This window comes from Haemaphysalis longicornis, unplaced genomic scaffold (assembly GCF_048455015.1).
Source record: "Haemaphysalis longicornis isolate Haplotype H1 unplaced genomic scaffold, Haemaphysalis longicornis Haplotype H1 scaffold_10, whole genome shotgun sequence".
Lineage (NCBI taxonomy): Eukaryota > Metazoa > Arthropoda > Arachnida > Ixodida > Ixodidae > Haemaphysalis > Haemaphysalis longicornis.
In genome coordinates, this window is record NW_027526204.1 from 23,533,096 (window position 1) to 23,547,891 (window position 14,796).

Sequence of the window (14,796 nt, forward strand, 5' to 3'; positions counted from 1 at the left end):
TCGTGTCTGATAAACCGGCAACCAGTTATGCGCGTGTGCTTAGAAGTGAAAGACGCCGACAAAATGGCCGCTCTGAAAGCCCTTTAAGCTGAGCAAGAAATATTGGCTCACGTCGACGCTGCTGTTCATCCGGGTGAAATCCCAAGCTACTTGGCGAGCTGGATACGGGAGGTAGAAACGGTGGCGTAACCTGTTTTCTACTGTTTTCGCACCCATTCGCGCTTTTGTCCCGACAGACGCTCCTTCGATTCCCGCTGTTCTTACTCCGACTAAACGACACGCGTCTGTCCATAGGGAGGTAAAACCTGGAACTTCTCGAGCTTTATTTTAGCTGGTGGACAAACAGGTTGTTGTCCGTTTCGTCCCGCGTCGTAAGCATCCCACTGTCTGTGTAACACACCAACCCAAACCGTATTCAGTACATCTGACAGGTCGAATTGAGCCGCGAGAATTCCACGTTTAAATTTCCCGCCAGTACAATGCGCAGGTCATCGGTAGCGGCACGAAGACTAGCTATGCATGCACGCACCCCTTCTTTCACATCAACCAGTGCACGCATAACCCGCCAACCTGTGATGGCCGCATGCTTAGGCGTGAAATACACGAGCGAAAATATCGCGCGGGAAGCCTCTCATGCTGAAAAAATATCAGCTCACGTTGGCGTTCGAAGCCGGCAAGTTGCTCTGGGGCCCTATTCTCGACTGCACAAATTGCCGGCAATTCTGGCAATTTGCCAGAAGTCTTTTCTGATTGGCTTTCAATTTCGGTCACGAGATTCCGGTTGACAAAGCACATGGAGGAAGAAAAAGTTGGGAGACGGCGCTACCGGAGAAACGTGAAGCCTATAGGGACCGGGCAGCTGGACGGCTGGCGCCACCACTCGGCGCTCCCCTCGTCAGTGGAATGAGCCGGTGCATTGGACTACACAGCCTCCCGTTGTTTTTGTCGTGTTTGCTTCGGTGCTTTTTATGTTCTGGTGGCGTTGTGAGCAGACATGTGAGATTAAACGAAGTCGAAACAGATGTGTTGGGTTCTTAGATTCAGTAATGACTACGTAAACTTGTCGGACGCGTCTAAAGTTGGGTATCGGCTGCAATGCCATAAGCGCTTTCTCCAGCGATCTGCGCTTGGCTCCACCCGTTCTGAGTACGAATAAAACTACTATTATTAGTATTAATGTCTTCTTAAATGCACTCACGGCTACGCAAACTTATTGGATGATTGTAAGGTTGGGGAAGCGCTACATTGACACGAGCGCTTTTGCAGCGCTCTGCGCCTGGCTCCGCGCGATCTGAGTAGGAATCAAACTATTAGCAATATTAGAATTCATTTCTACCACTTTAAATTATCTTCACTGGTTTCAATGACTACGGTTTCCACGCCAGCCTTAGCGCTGGGATACCTCGATACGTGTGCTTTAAATAGAAAGGCACCTGCATACGACATGGATTACCGTTTAGCCGTAGAAACGTTGCGATAGTTTACACTTTCTGTAATCGTAAGCTTTGTACCTTCGGTTTTGGTGAGCGACACTGTGACAGCATGGGAGCCTGAAAGCCGAAGTTGAAAACCCATGTTTCTGGTGGTCATTTTATCAAGAGCCAAAGTTATTCCCCAACTCAACAGCTCAAGCTAAAAACCGTCCCTCCTCCCCTTCCCGTTTTACCCCCTGCGTAGAATAAAGGCTGGCACAGATAGTTAAAAAATGTGGCAGTGTTAACGTCAGCTGGTGTTTTCTAATGCTTAATTATTCTTTACAGAGTACCTAAAAAATCGTGTAATGCCTGGTGAAGACACCAAAAACGCGCGATTAGTTGCCTCAAATATGGGTGCATGAGCCCGAGTACTCCACCACAGACACATTTCCGACACACTGGAAAAAGTTTAGATTTGGAGAGGGGCATGGAAGCTCAAAATTAAACAGCAAAATCATCTAATGATTATTATGGTTGAACACAAAGCTTTCTTCGTGCGAAATCGAATGGGAAATGGTCAAAGTCAAAGACGCTGCGACAAAAGACCAAACTGCGTGCTGGTCAATTTCGACGCTTAACTAGTCAAAGTTTAAATCCAGAAGGCAACCAAGGAAACCCATACGATAGAGCTTTACGATAAACCATCATCGTCGTTAAACGGAGGTGTGCACGATTTTTCAAGCGTAGGTGGCAGCTTGTAAACCGACCGCAGCATTCAGTTGTGAAGCTGAGTACAGGTTTCGGGCACCCTCCTATCTTGCGTCCTTCAGTCACGCAGGAATTGGTTTTTGAAAAACCATTTACCAACTAGCCAGAAACCATTGCAATTCATGTAAAGCAATCCTTCTCCACGACAAGCAATAACATTTTACTATCATGCGTACTATCATGCGGTATTTATACTATCAAGGATTCCCGATGACTGTAGTAAGAGCATTTCTGTGAAATTAAACACGTTTCAGCCGTAGGTAATGAAGATACGGAAGCGTCATTCATCACAATTTCTGTTTTGAGGTAAATCTTCGAAGACACTGTCTTTCGCTTTTGCACGACGTCGGCGCCGTTTCGTCATCAACTGCCAAAGGCCTTCGCCGCAGCATTCCTACATCGGTTGCACACACCGGCTTTGTGGGAGCATTTAGCGGGAATATACTCCTCGATTCGCAAAACTGCATGCCAGCATGAAAAAATTGCATGAAGCAACGAACTTTCACTTCGAGCTTGGCGCATTGAGCGTCGTCTGCTATTTGCAAATACTGAGTATGGGCGTAAATAACACACATGGCATACCATGTAAACGTCACATCCACACTCAAGATTTACCGATCTGAAAAATGCGCGTGGGGTTATGTTCGCTTTGCAAGCCGCACCGCAGAAAAACGACAGAAAGTCATGCACAACTACGCTGCGCTGACCGCCACCGGCATTCCACTGACGAGCGGTTCGCCACGGGCGGCGCTGTTCGCTGAAACGACGGTGGTGCCGTACAACGGCCGCCCGGTCCCTATACATGAAAAGTAAAATCGAAGTCGGCCCAGGTGTCACTGCACCACGTGACCCCATCGCGCCACCGCCGCGAGCTCTTCAATTTCGTCTGCTCGAAACTACTCTGCTGCCCGTTGTCGCGAAGCCTGCTATATGTTGGTTTTTTTTCCCACGGCTTTTGTCTTTCACACATACGCGGCACTCCTGCCCGCACGCGGGCATGAGATCACCGAGCAGACAAATGCAGGCAGGACGGGGAAAAGCTACCGCCAACGAAACACGAGAGATGCGCCGGAGTCGGAGACCGCCGCCGCCGGCCCACCCGACCATGGAGGTCACGTGCTGGGCCGACTTCGGCGGCTTGAGAAAGAGAAACGGCGGAGGGACCGGCTTCATTGGAGCTGGGCTTGCGAAGGCTAGCGGCGTGACGTCATGCCGTCTCCTAACTTTTTCTTCCTCCATGACAAAGCAGTTGTGTGTGCTTTCGTCATTTTGACGTTCCATGTCGTTTACGGACACCAGTTCTAAAGTTTGCCTTATTTCTCGTAACTATAAAGGTGCATAATTCTTGGCCGTCAATGAAAAACCATACTAAATGCAGCGGACATGGCAACGTAAGCCTGTCTTTGCTATTCAACAACAGTACTGCTTGTAATACACACCCCCTCTGTGATTGGCTGAGCAGGCGTGACGTAAATTAAACAGTTGGCGGGAACGATTACGTCATGCATTGGCAACTTCAGCCTGCGTAAAAGTGACGTAATGTTACGTAACAGCTTACAAATGGAGGCTGTTTTTGTCGCCAAGTACAAGTAAAATAGGGCAAACAATTGCCCCGGCTTACGGCGCCGCGAAATGTGCGGCAATTTGCAGCAGGCGCAGTTTCCCATGCGCGCTGTTTAAAGCATGTTTCCTACCGAAACAAATTATAGTTTCAACTGCTTCCAAGTCAGCGATCATGGAGCATACAAATAACGTGCAGTATTTTGCTTTTATGTTTGGCAATAAAATAAAAATTATTTGTTTGGCGTAACCGCAACATAAGAGAGCAGTACAAGCCTCTCCATGACAAAGAGAACCCAAGGCATGGCATTTGTCCATACTCGTCCTAGTAAGCTGTTGGGTCACATGATCGAACTCAAGAGAAAAATACCAAACAAAAGTGACTCTGGTTCATTTAAGCGCTAAATGAAGTCGAGCTTGACGAATGAGTGAATCGGCGACATCGGTACGCTCCGCGGTTATCAAACGTAGCGCTTCGCTGCTCGTGTCATACAAGCGATGGCCGCGGCCGTCTTTTTCTGTGATCACGCCATAAAGTGTGATCACGCCATAGCAGCAGACGATGGCGTGTCGGCGGTGGCGGCAGGGAAGGTGATAATGCTACAAAGCTTGCATTGAAGCAGACAGCCCAGCATATGTTACTAAAAGCGATTGAAAAAAATAAATAGATACGGTAAAAAAATTGTTTGATGTTTTTTAGCTCGACATCCGCCTTTCGCTCGCTTTTGGATCAACGTTACTCGATCGCCTTGTGGTGTTGATGCCAAATTTGACCTCCAGAAATGTGTTTTAAATGCAGAGTATTTCAGTAACTCACAATGTCACCCGCGTTGACGTCCGTAGTCGTAGTCCGCACCCCTCCCCCTACACTATATAAAAAAATACTATCCGGCGCCTGGTTTCGATCCCTCGACCCTGCGGGCGGAACGCAATGTATATGGTGCTCTACCCACTGCGCCACAAAGCCGACGCAGAATGGGAGGCTACGAACGCGCCTTATATCCCTGACTCATTCAAACTACGTCAAGAAGCTGCTGATACAACGCATTCACTACCACCAACTCCCCAAACACTAAACGTTAACGCAATACACCCACCCCCTATGCGACGCATTTACTCGAGTCCCCCTCGCGGGGAGATGGGCCCAATTTTTTTCTTGTCTGCCTCAGCTACCGCCTTAATTTTCATAGTACATGCCAAGTGATTTTATATCTTTCTTGCACAATATTTGATACCTTGGTAGCGATCTTTATGAGTGACTCGTCAAATTACACTGCATGTCGTCACAGCTATAGGTGCAGCACGTCACTGATGGGTTACGGCGTGCTTACGCAAAAAAAACATGGACGAATTGCCGGCAATTTGTGCAGTCACGAATAGGGCACCTGGTAACGCCTGATAAGGGCGCTACCGCCGTTACCAGCCGATTGCGAAGCTTGTGAAAGAGAATTCGGTGGTGGCGAGGGGAATAACAGTTGTGAAAGCGGTACCCGCAGTGGCGAGGAGAAGTCTGGTTGGGTTCGCGGTACACAAAATTAGCGACATCACATGAACCAAGGGTACAGCACAAAAGCAGATATCAACTTATTTATTACAAGTACAATATATGCATGGACATCATGAGGGACAGCAAGATCCCTCAATAAGAAGCTTCAAGAACACCGCTATACATGTGAGCAAAACAGCTCCCTCAGGCGATCTGTCGCTGCACTGGATTATTGAGAGCGTGGCCTCCGCGATCGGCTACCGGCGGCGTGTCGTTGCTCCGGCCGTTCCAATCGCCAGGAGAGAGCGTAATTCCGAAGAGGCTGTTTCGCCGTTTTCCGCCGCACCGCGGCGCGCGTAGCCTAAGGTCGTTTTTCCTGGCGCGGGCGGGTACAGAGGACGAAAACTCGGCCTTCGCAGCCTGTGTGTGACGTTTAATGAAAAAGTTACCGCACACCAATGCAGGTGAAAGGTAGAAGTAGTTACTGGTGCCATTAGGGTAGTTACTGGTGCTTTGAATTTTTGACGTAGACTATGCCCGGGGTGATGCATAAGTGAATTCATTGTACAGCAGTATTCTTTTTTGTAGTCACGCATGGTTCTAAAACACAACACGTTTTCCGGTTTTGTTTCTAAAAATCTCGCACATGTTGTTTGGAACGCACGGAACGCATATTGTGTGCGTTCCAAGCAAGAACCAAATTATGGGAATTCAACCGACCGAAATCCAACCATTAGTAAACACGAAAATACCCACTATGTCGTTTCCTTTTTTCTCCTTTAAACGTGCGGTCTTTGACAGATAAAGTAGATGACATGGCAACACTACTTGAAACGTTTGGCGTAACTTTTACCGCGATACTATTAACAAAGACGTCGTATACTTCAGCATCTGAAGTGTATACTGTCCAGATGGCTATCGATATTTCTTCCGCAATAGGCAGGGTAAACGTGCTGGTGCCGTTTATTGGCATGCATGCTTGCATATACAAACGTACCGAGAGACTTCCAGTCTACCATAAATGAACGTGGTCTAAGTAATGTAATAAAAATCTTTACCCGAGTTACGATTGGTATAGTTCTCCACTTGATGTGTTTATTCACTAATATCCCGAACAACTTACTTACAGCCGATGTTGTGCATACAGATATTAGTGATCAGCTGAACTGCTCACCGAAAAAAAGAATGCCCTTAATATGTCCTGACCACAAATTAGCAAATCTATAAATTCAGAAACAGTCTTTCGAAAAAATACATAAGTAGAGTCGATAGCGATATGAAAGGCATCGCGGAATATCACGACTTCTTCACTCACGGCAAATAATTTGGTAACGTGATGGGAATACCTACTGGAAACCCCTAAGCATATTAAATAAAACGCAAAAATATTATTGATTCGTACCCGTGGAAGCCTAACAGATTATTTGACTATCGTAGTCGCCTGCCTATAAACAATAACGAAAGCTTATCGGTATTACGCTGTTTTCGGGCACGCACGCACGCACGCACGCACGCACGCACACACACACGCACGCACGCACGCACGCACGCACGCACGCACGCACGCGCACACACACACACACACAACGGATACCCAGAACGTTAGAAACAACTTAAAAGGAAATAAAAGCATATTTTCGTGGAGCGGTATCGCGCGAAAATGAGGTAACAGTGAAAACAGAATTCAGCACGCTGGCATTCACTCTGCCCGAGATGACATAACCCTTCGCGGCATTCGCCTTTCAAGCAAACGACCACTAAAGCTGCGTGCAAAGGCAATCGTGAGTGTTAAACAAAGTACGTTAAACAACTTTCTACTTGTAGGATCAAGTCAAAATACATAGACCATATATTCAAGTTTTCTATCCCGAAGACGCGACAGCGAAGGCTGATTTAGAACTCATAGCGCAGGCAGCGTCGGCCATACGAGCCTCGCTTCAACCTTAGGCTAACGGCGGCGCCTCGCTGCGTGTGTCGGAGTTAGCAAAATTACACCGCTCCCCTTGCTTCCGCGCCGAATGGGACGGCCGGAGCAACGGCGCACCGCCGGCAGCAAATCGCGGAGGCCACGTTGAGAGTGCAGCCCTATGTTTGAAAAAATTTTTTTTGAAAAATAACAAATCAACCACAAGCGAAACATCGGAAGTCTACCACATATAAAGCGAGCAGAGCGCATACGTGAACTCATGCGCAGTTATTCTGACCGCGCCTCAAATAGACCTAATGAAATGCAGCTTTACAGAGTCGACACATGGAAAGAAAAGGCGCCAGGTACGCGGGTTCGATTATCGGTCCCGGCGGCCGCTTTTCTGGTGAAAGCGAAAAACAAGAACGCCTGGTGTTTCGAGATTGATGTGTACGCGTACGTTAAAGATCCCCAAGTGGTAAAATGTAATTCTGAGCCCTCCGCCACGGCGCGCCTCATAACCTGCGTAGTTTCGGTGTGTTAGACCATATTAAAAATCAAAAGCGTCACCCAGAGAATACACTGCTACTTAAAAATTAAACAAAGGGAAACTGGCTTTTACTAGCTTATGATGCTTTGCCGCCGGTCACCTTTGCGTTATAGTGAAAAGTACCGTGAAATCTCAATATAACGAACTTCAGGGGACCGTGGAAAATTGCTCGTTATTCTGAAAGGTCGTTATAGTGAAAATCGCAAAATTTAAGAAAACAAATAGTATTTCAATGCCTAAAACGACCCATGTGTACAGCAGTGCATCCTTGGAGTCATTTTCCACAATAAAAAATGCACTAGTGATCATGAAACAATGCACGTTTATTTAAAGTGGTTGGCGATTTTCATCTAGCGCGAGTAGCCCAAGCTTCCTAGCACGAAGGACTCAAACTCTTACACATTCCTGGGGAGTGAATCAGTGGCCGTGCGGTTTTTCCCCGGACATGTGCGGAGTTTCTGTATGCTGTCCACCACATCCGCAGTCGTCGCGTGCTCGTCGTAGTCTTCGAGTGCTGCTGCGGTACCCTCAGAGGCATCGTTGTTCATGCCATCCTCGCTGCCATCTTCACTTCTTCATCCTGAACGCTCACGGTCTGGGCAATGTCCTCTGTTGTCAGCTCCGCTGATGTCCGTGAAGATCCAGCAAGCCACGTGAGCAGCGGCGGAACGTAGAAAAAGTTGGGGTGAGCGCGAATAGCGCGGCCGCGGCTTTCGGGACGGAGAAGGCTACCCATGCTTCATTTTTTCTCTTCTCCTCACCTTTTTTCTCCCTCTTGCATCGGCTGCCGCATTCCGCGGAGCAAGTTGCAAGACGTCCTCTTCTTCGCTGCGCTTTGCCGTGTCGTCTACTAGCACACTGCCCCGGTTGCCGCGATTGTTTAACGGACTTTTAAGAGTCTCCGGCCTTGAAAATATGAGTTCGTAGTACTGAGGTGTTGTTAACATGGCACGGAACTAAATAAAACGATCGTTATTTTGAAACGTTCGCTATTATGAAGTACGTTGTAGTGAAATAATTTTACATTAAAACTATAAGCAGTCGGCGTGGGATTTCTTAAACGCTCGTTAATCTGAAAAGTTCGTTAATGTGGTGTTCGTTGTACCGAGGTTTGACTGTATTCCCACACTTGCCCCACCCCCCCTTCTATTTGTATCTTTTAACACTTCCGACGTGTTTGGTCTCCAATGAAATAATGTGCTTGTAATAAATCAATTTACAGTAGCGCTCACACTGTCCACTTCGTGTGCCTTAATTTTTTCACCATGTAACCTAAAGCGCAACTTTACAAAACGGAGGTTAAATTCATTTTATGTATTGAGGGCGCAATAATCGGCCTAGCAAAGTATCAGACGCCACTGCCTGGAGCCTGGCGTTAAAGCTGAAAGACGTAGCCATAGAAAATGTTCTTTTAGCTGTTGAGCTTAGAAGCCAAATTGCCATTTTTGGAGGTTACAAGTTACTCCTTTTTCAGCGTGTGCTTCTAACAGCGAGGCTGTTGTTGCTGGCCGTAATGGGTGCGGTGTGCGGCATCATAAAAAAAACTTCGCCATAGTTACTCGGGCTGTTTACCGAGCGCCTGTGCAAGCGTTTCATGAGTAGCGCCCGGCGTCGTGCTGGCTCTCGCGTGGCGCTGGCAAAAAATACCAACACAACAGTTCACAAATGTCTGCGCCTCAAGGGGGAGCAGACGGCAGCTCGCGCTACAGACGCCGAGTTCGCGAAGTCGGTTTCACTTGCGGACAAAACGACACGGACCCGCCAGTCATGCATGAAAAACGGTATAGATGGATACGACAATGGCTACTACTACCGCAGGGAAAAGCGACTATGCAACATGTAAATAAACGATTTAAACCTAATGCAATGCGTCGTGGTGCTTACATCGAAAGAGAGTGCCTACAGAGAAAGAAGTCATCGAACTTCGTTGTGGTGCAAGCCTTGCACAACTACCACCGTGGCTTCACACGCCACCTGGACCTTTAAACATCGAAACGCCACTACTGTGCCTCTGGGATGTGAGGTAGGACAACTCCGTTCCAGCAGCGAAGACATATTGTGGACTTTTCATTACCTGACTTTGCCTCTTCCCGCATGTACGGACTGTGATGTTTACTAATTTGTTTGGACTAACGATCGACCTTTCTCGCCGAGGCTTAGCTACGCTTGCCTGTTGTTAGTCTTGTATCTGTGTATCGGGTTTCGAGCATTACATAAACCAGTTTCATTTCCAGCTTCTCGTATTAAAAATTGTAGTAAAGAACATGACAATAATTAGCATCCACAGCAGGCATTTAACCAAAAAAAAACAATTTATAATTCATATATTCGTTTTAGGCGGACAGACCATGTAATTCACCCCTAATTTCTTCTTTTGTTTCAACTGTGTAAATGGTAAATGGTGTTGTGTAAACTGTGTGTTTAAACTGTGTAAACTATGTGTGTAAATGGTGTTGACATTGCCTTTTTCTGCTTGTTTTATATTGCCGAAACTGCGCAGGTGAAACAGATATTCCAATATACGCATGGTGCAATAAAAGCCTCGTATAATACAGTAGAATATCATGAAGAAAAACTGTTATGACGAACTTGTCTAAGACAAACAAAACTTTTGCATTCCTGTAGCGTGCGTAAAGCAAAAAAAGTTTGGTTAAGATAAACTTTTGATATTCTGAACAAATTTTCATGGTTCCTTCGAGTTTATATTAACGGGAGTATACTGTATTATTTCTATAAGTCCTCAAATTTGAGTGAATTGACGTCTTTTTGTGATTCTCACTGGATCTCTCAGCTGTCGGTTCATATTTCATTTTGGCATCAAGAAATGCAATGGGTGAAAATAGGGTGGGTGGAGGAGCACCAATGCTTTTGGAAGTCAGTAACAGTCGGTAAACCATGCACTGATATGCGAGTGGGGCTATAGTTAGTTATGGTGACGCCAGTTGCCCCTCTATTTGTCTGGGTTTGTGTCAACTGCTCGTCTCTGTCCGGTTCAAAATCCCAGAGTAACATTTGTCATATATGATTGTTTGAGGAGGTACAAATACTTGAAAGGCAATCATACCAGTGTCAAAGAAAACTGAAACAAAGATGGCTACCATCATGATGTTCCCTTTTGGGTCTCACGAAATTAGGCAACATTCATTGTATGCCTGCTGCTTTGTTTCCCAATCATGACCATTGAACCACCATTTATCGCTAATACCGCAGCTAAAGGTGGGCTGTTTTGAACTTGTCTTCTCTGCACCAAGCATGCTACTGGAAAAAATGAACGAACCGCTGTTCATTCTTGAACCACTTTGGCAAAAATTTGCCAGACATAACTGGGCGCTGTTTGTTAAACCCAATCATAAAATGTCCCCTCTCTGAGCTTGTCTAAAATCGGTTGAGATAGCCTACTGAGCTTATGCTATATCTTACAGTCTGTGCTTGTTGACAGTCGTTGAAAGCCTGATGACATTCAGCCATCTTTAAACCATTCGTACTACAAAAGAACGTCTTGCTGTGGCAGATGGCATTACCTCCAAAAGGTTCCCGTAATTTACGGTGGGTATATAGCATAGAGTTTCTTAGTAAGTATACTGGAGAGGAAACTGCGCCTCGTACGCCATGTCGTCATGGGGGCTCATGGGAAGACCTCCTTTTTGGCTTGGGATTGTCATTACAATTGCTTCCTAAAGCGGTTTTTGGGATTTGCTTTCTTCACTATGCATTAACACGTTTACGCGCTACAAGGAAGCCGAAATCCTCCCGTTTTTGTGGTAGGCGTGTTCAGTGAAAGAGCAGGCAATGCGTGATCGCACCTGACGTTACTCATGCGGCATTCGAAGGACGTATGACTGAGCGGGTAATATGGCGCCGCAATATTTGTAGCCGACGAAAAGAAAGAGCAAAACGTACTTCAACGAAGACAAGATGCGGCAGATACGGGCGCGTGTATGCGTCCTATCTTGTCATCGTCCACGACTGTATAACACCACGTTTTCTTTTTTCTGGTTAAACTAGCTGGCGGTCACGCTGCACCGGTTCACCACGAAGGCAACGTTTTCATAGGCACGCTCAAAAAACTTTCCAAACTCTTCAAACAACTTATTATAATGTTAAAATTAATACAATCACAGTCTCTAATGAGTTTCCTCCCCAAATATTAACATTGTTCGTAACTACAACCTTGTCCTGCGAATTAGCAGGCACAACCGTTTCGGCAAAAATACGTTTTACTTCTTTTTTCTTTAGTTTAAAAACAGCCTGTTTTCATTTTACAGTTACATAATTGCACACTATTCTTCGCGTTTTTGTGGCACTTTGTTTAAATTTGCGGTCACTAAAACGGTTTCAATCCAAGCCAATGATGAAACTAAGGCAAGTGCGATGTATAATGGCGGCGCATGACGACACAGACGACCTTGATGTGAGCCTCATAGACGCTAGCGCCAGATTCCTCTCTAGTGTATACTGTAAGAAACTCTAGGGTATATAGAGCAGTGTTAAGTGTAAGAGTAAAGTTGATGCACATTCATTTCTTGCTAGCGTCTGCCGTAGCAGTAAAAAAATGTGCCAGTAAAACATGATCATGAAAACTTTGTAGAGTCAAATCTCGATACAACAAATTTCAAGGGACCGCTAAAAATGGTTTAATATTTTGAATAATTGTTATAGTGAAAAAAACTTAAAAATGAGGGGTAAAAATTGTGAACGTAACAAAAGCCTCCACCTACCTTTACTGCAAACACGTGCACAATCGTTTTAGCCTCTAATGCAGGTCTGGATGCACGTTTATTTGAAGAAATCGGTGATCTTTGCCTGACGTGTGCCACTCAACTGCTGCAAGGCGAAGGATTCGATGCTGCCTGCGTTCTTGTGCACTGCCTCGGTGGCATTCGTGCACCTCCTAAGAAAAGTGTGCATTTTTGCTACGCACTGCAAAACATCAGTGTTAGACATGGCTTCTTTGCCTTGGCTTGCGGGCTCTGTATGAGTGTCGTCATCGTCGCTCTCAGCCTCCTCGTCGCTGGTTCCGTCATCGCGACGAATGGTGTTGACGATGTCTTCAGTCGTGAGTTCAGCAGATGTGCATGCTTCATCATGGCACTGCACGTAATCTTCAAAGGTTAGTGCAGCGCCCACAGAGACCTTTTCTGCGACTGCATCCCACGCATCACATTCTTCACCGTCTTCTCGCCACCACTGGCTAGCATGGCGGCTAGGCCCCCCAGCGCAGGCGGTGGCGATAGAGCTGACGTGCGTTTAGTATGCTGATGATTGTTGTACATGTCCACCATTATTCGTCGCTCACACCAACACGAGTAATTTCGTACACTCGGAATTCCTTATTTTCAAGCGTTGTTTTAAATGAGGATGGTAAAATTTGATGCGTTATTCTGAAATAATCGGTGTTCTGAAATTTGTAGTGGTGAAATATTTTACATAGAAATTAATGGCGACTTGGTAAGGATTTCCAAAATGTTTAATCTGAAGAAATCGTTTGTTTAATCTGAAGAAATTGTTATTCGGAGGTTCGCAACAACGGGATTTGACTGTAACACTTGTCTTCTCGGCTGTACGGCTGTAGGCACATTCATACACAAGGCACGCTCCTCACCACATCTCAGTGAGGAAAGGTGTACTGAAGCCAGGTGGTGCACTGCTTAACTCCACAAACTCGTGTAGCACACGAAAGTATCAATTGCAAGCCATTCTATTTTTATTTGAACTGTTATTACAAACAGCCAATTTCTCATTTTTACAGCAGGACAGCAAAATAGATGAGTAAGAGCAAGCAAAATTTGAAAAGATTTCATACATCCTTTTCATAAATGATTCGCAAGAAAACTTATCATACTCAAATGCACCAAGCTTACAAGGAAATAACGAGCAAAGCTTTCATCAACATAAGTGCAAACCGTGATGGCCATGAAAAGAAAAGAAAATTTGAATGCGCAAAATTTTATTTGAAAGGTGTAGGCTTATGAGTTTCTATGTCCAGTTGAGAAGAGAAACTAAAGCCAGCAGTTGGCCCAAGAAACAGAAATGGCGAACCGTAATTGAGCTTGGGTAGTTTGTATAGTCATGTGTTTTTCACATTGGTATTTGTGTGCTATAAAGTATTCATTATTGCCGCAAACGTTCTTTTTCCTTTTCCTTTCTTTTTTTCCTTTACTTTTTTTTGCTGCCTTTCTATATTTTCTTTCTTTCTTTCATTTTTTCTCTTTACTTTTCTTTTGTATTTCTTCCTTTCTATATTTTCTTCCGTTCTTTTTTTTTTTGTCTGCTGATCACCTGAACAATAAATTAAACGCTGGTTCGTAATAGTGTATAAGCTATAATTGTTTGGATGTTTGTCTGCCGATTTGGAACATTTGTTTGTAAATTGTACGCCTGCAATAATGGCTAAACCGCTAATATTAATAACTTGTCATACATTCAATAATAAGAGGTCCCCTTGGCAGTGCTTCACTTCGGGACCTCTTTCTGTACCACTCCAATTTTTTTGTTCATTATCATGTAGCTAATAAACTTTGATTTGATTTGATTTGATCCCCAGGCAGATTTGAAAACCAAACAGGAACTGAACTGGAGTGACATACTTTAGACCTGAACTCAAACCTGGACAGCATACATATATAGTTAGTCTGACACAATGCTTCTAAACTGCTTCTGGAATAATTGCACCCTGAAGAAGTGAAACTGGATTCAAGTAAGTAGTGCTACTAAATCGGCAACCCAACAAGTGAAACATGTCCATCTCCACAGTGGTGCTGAAAATGGACGTCACGAACCTTACCTATGACAGACAAACTATGCTTTGCACATAAAAGGAAAATTCTGTTCTATAAAGAACTTTAGCAAGCCGTTGCAGTTTTTTAATCGTGACCAGTTTTACGATCCCCTTCACAACCTATTAAAGCCTTCTCGTTGGAGCATGTCTGTTATGCTACAGTTTATACATGGCCAGCATGGCATACCTTTTCATTGATAGAAAGTCGGGTAAATTGCATTCGAGTGGAGAGAAACTTTTTTGAAACGTCGCATTAGCATGCAGTGTATCAACACATTTTTTCCAGCCTACCTTGACTGTTTCATATCCTCGAGGAAATCATTTTAAAGGGAC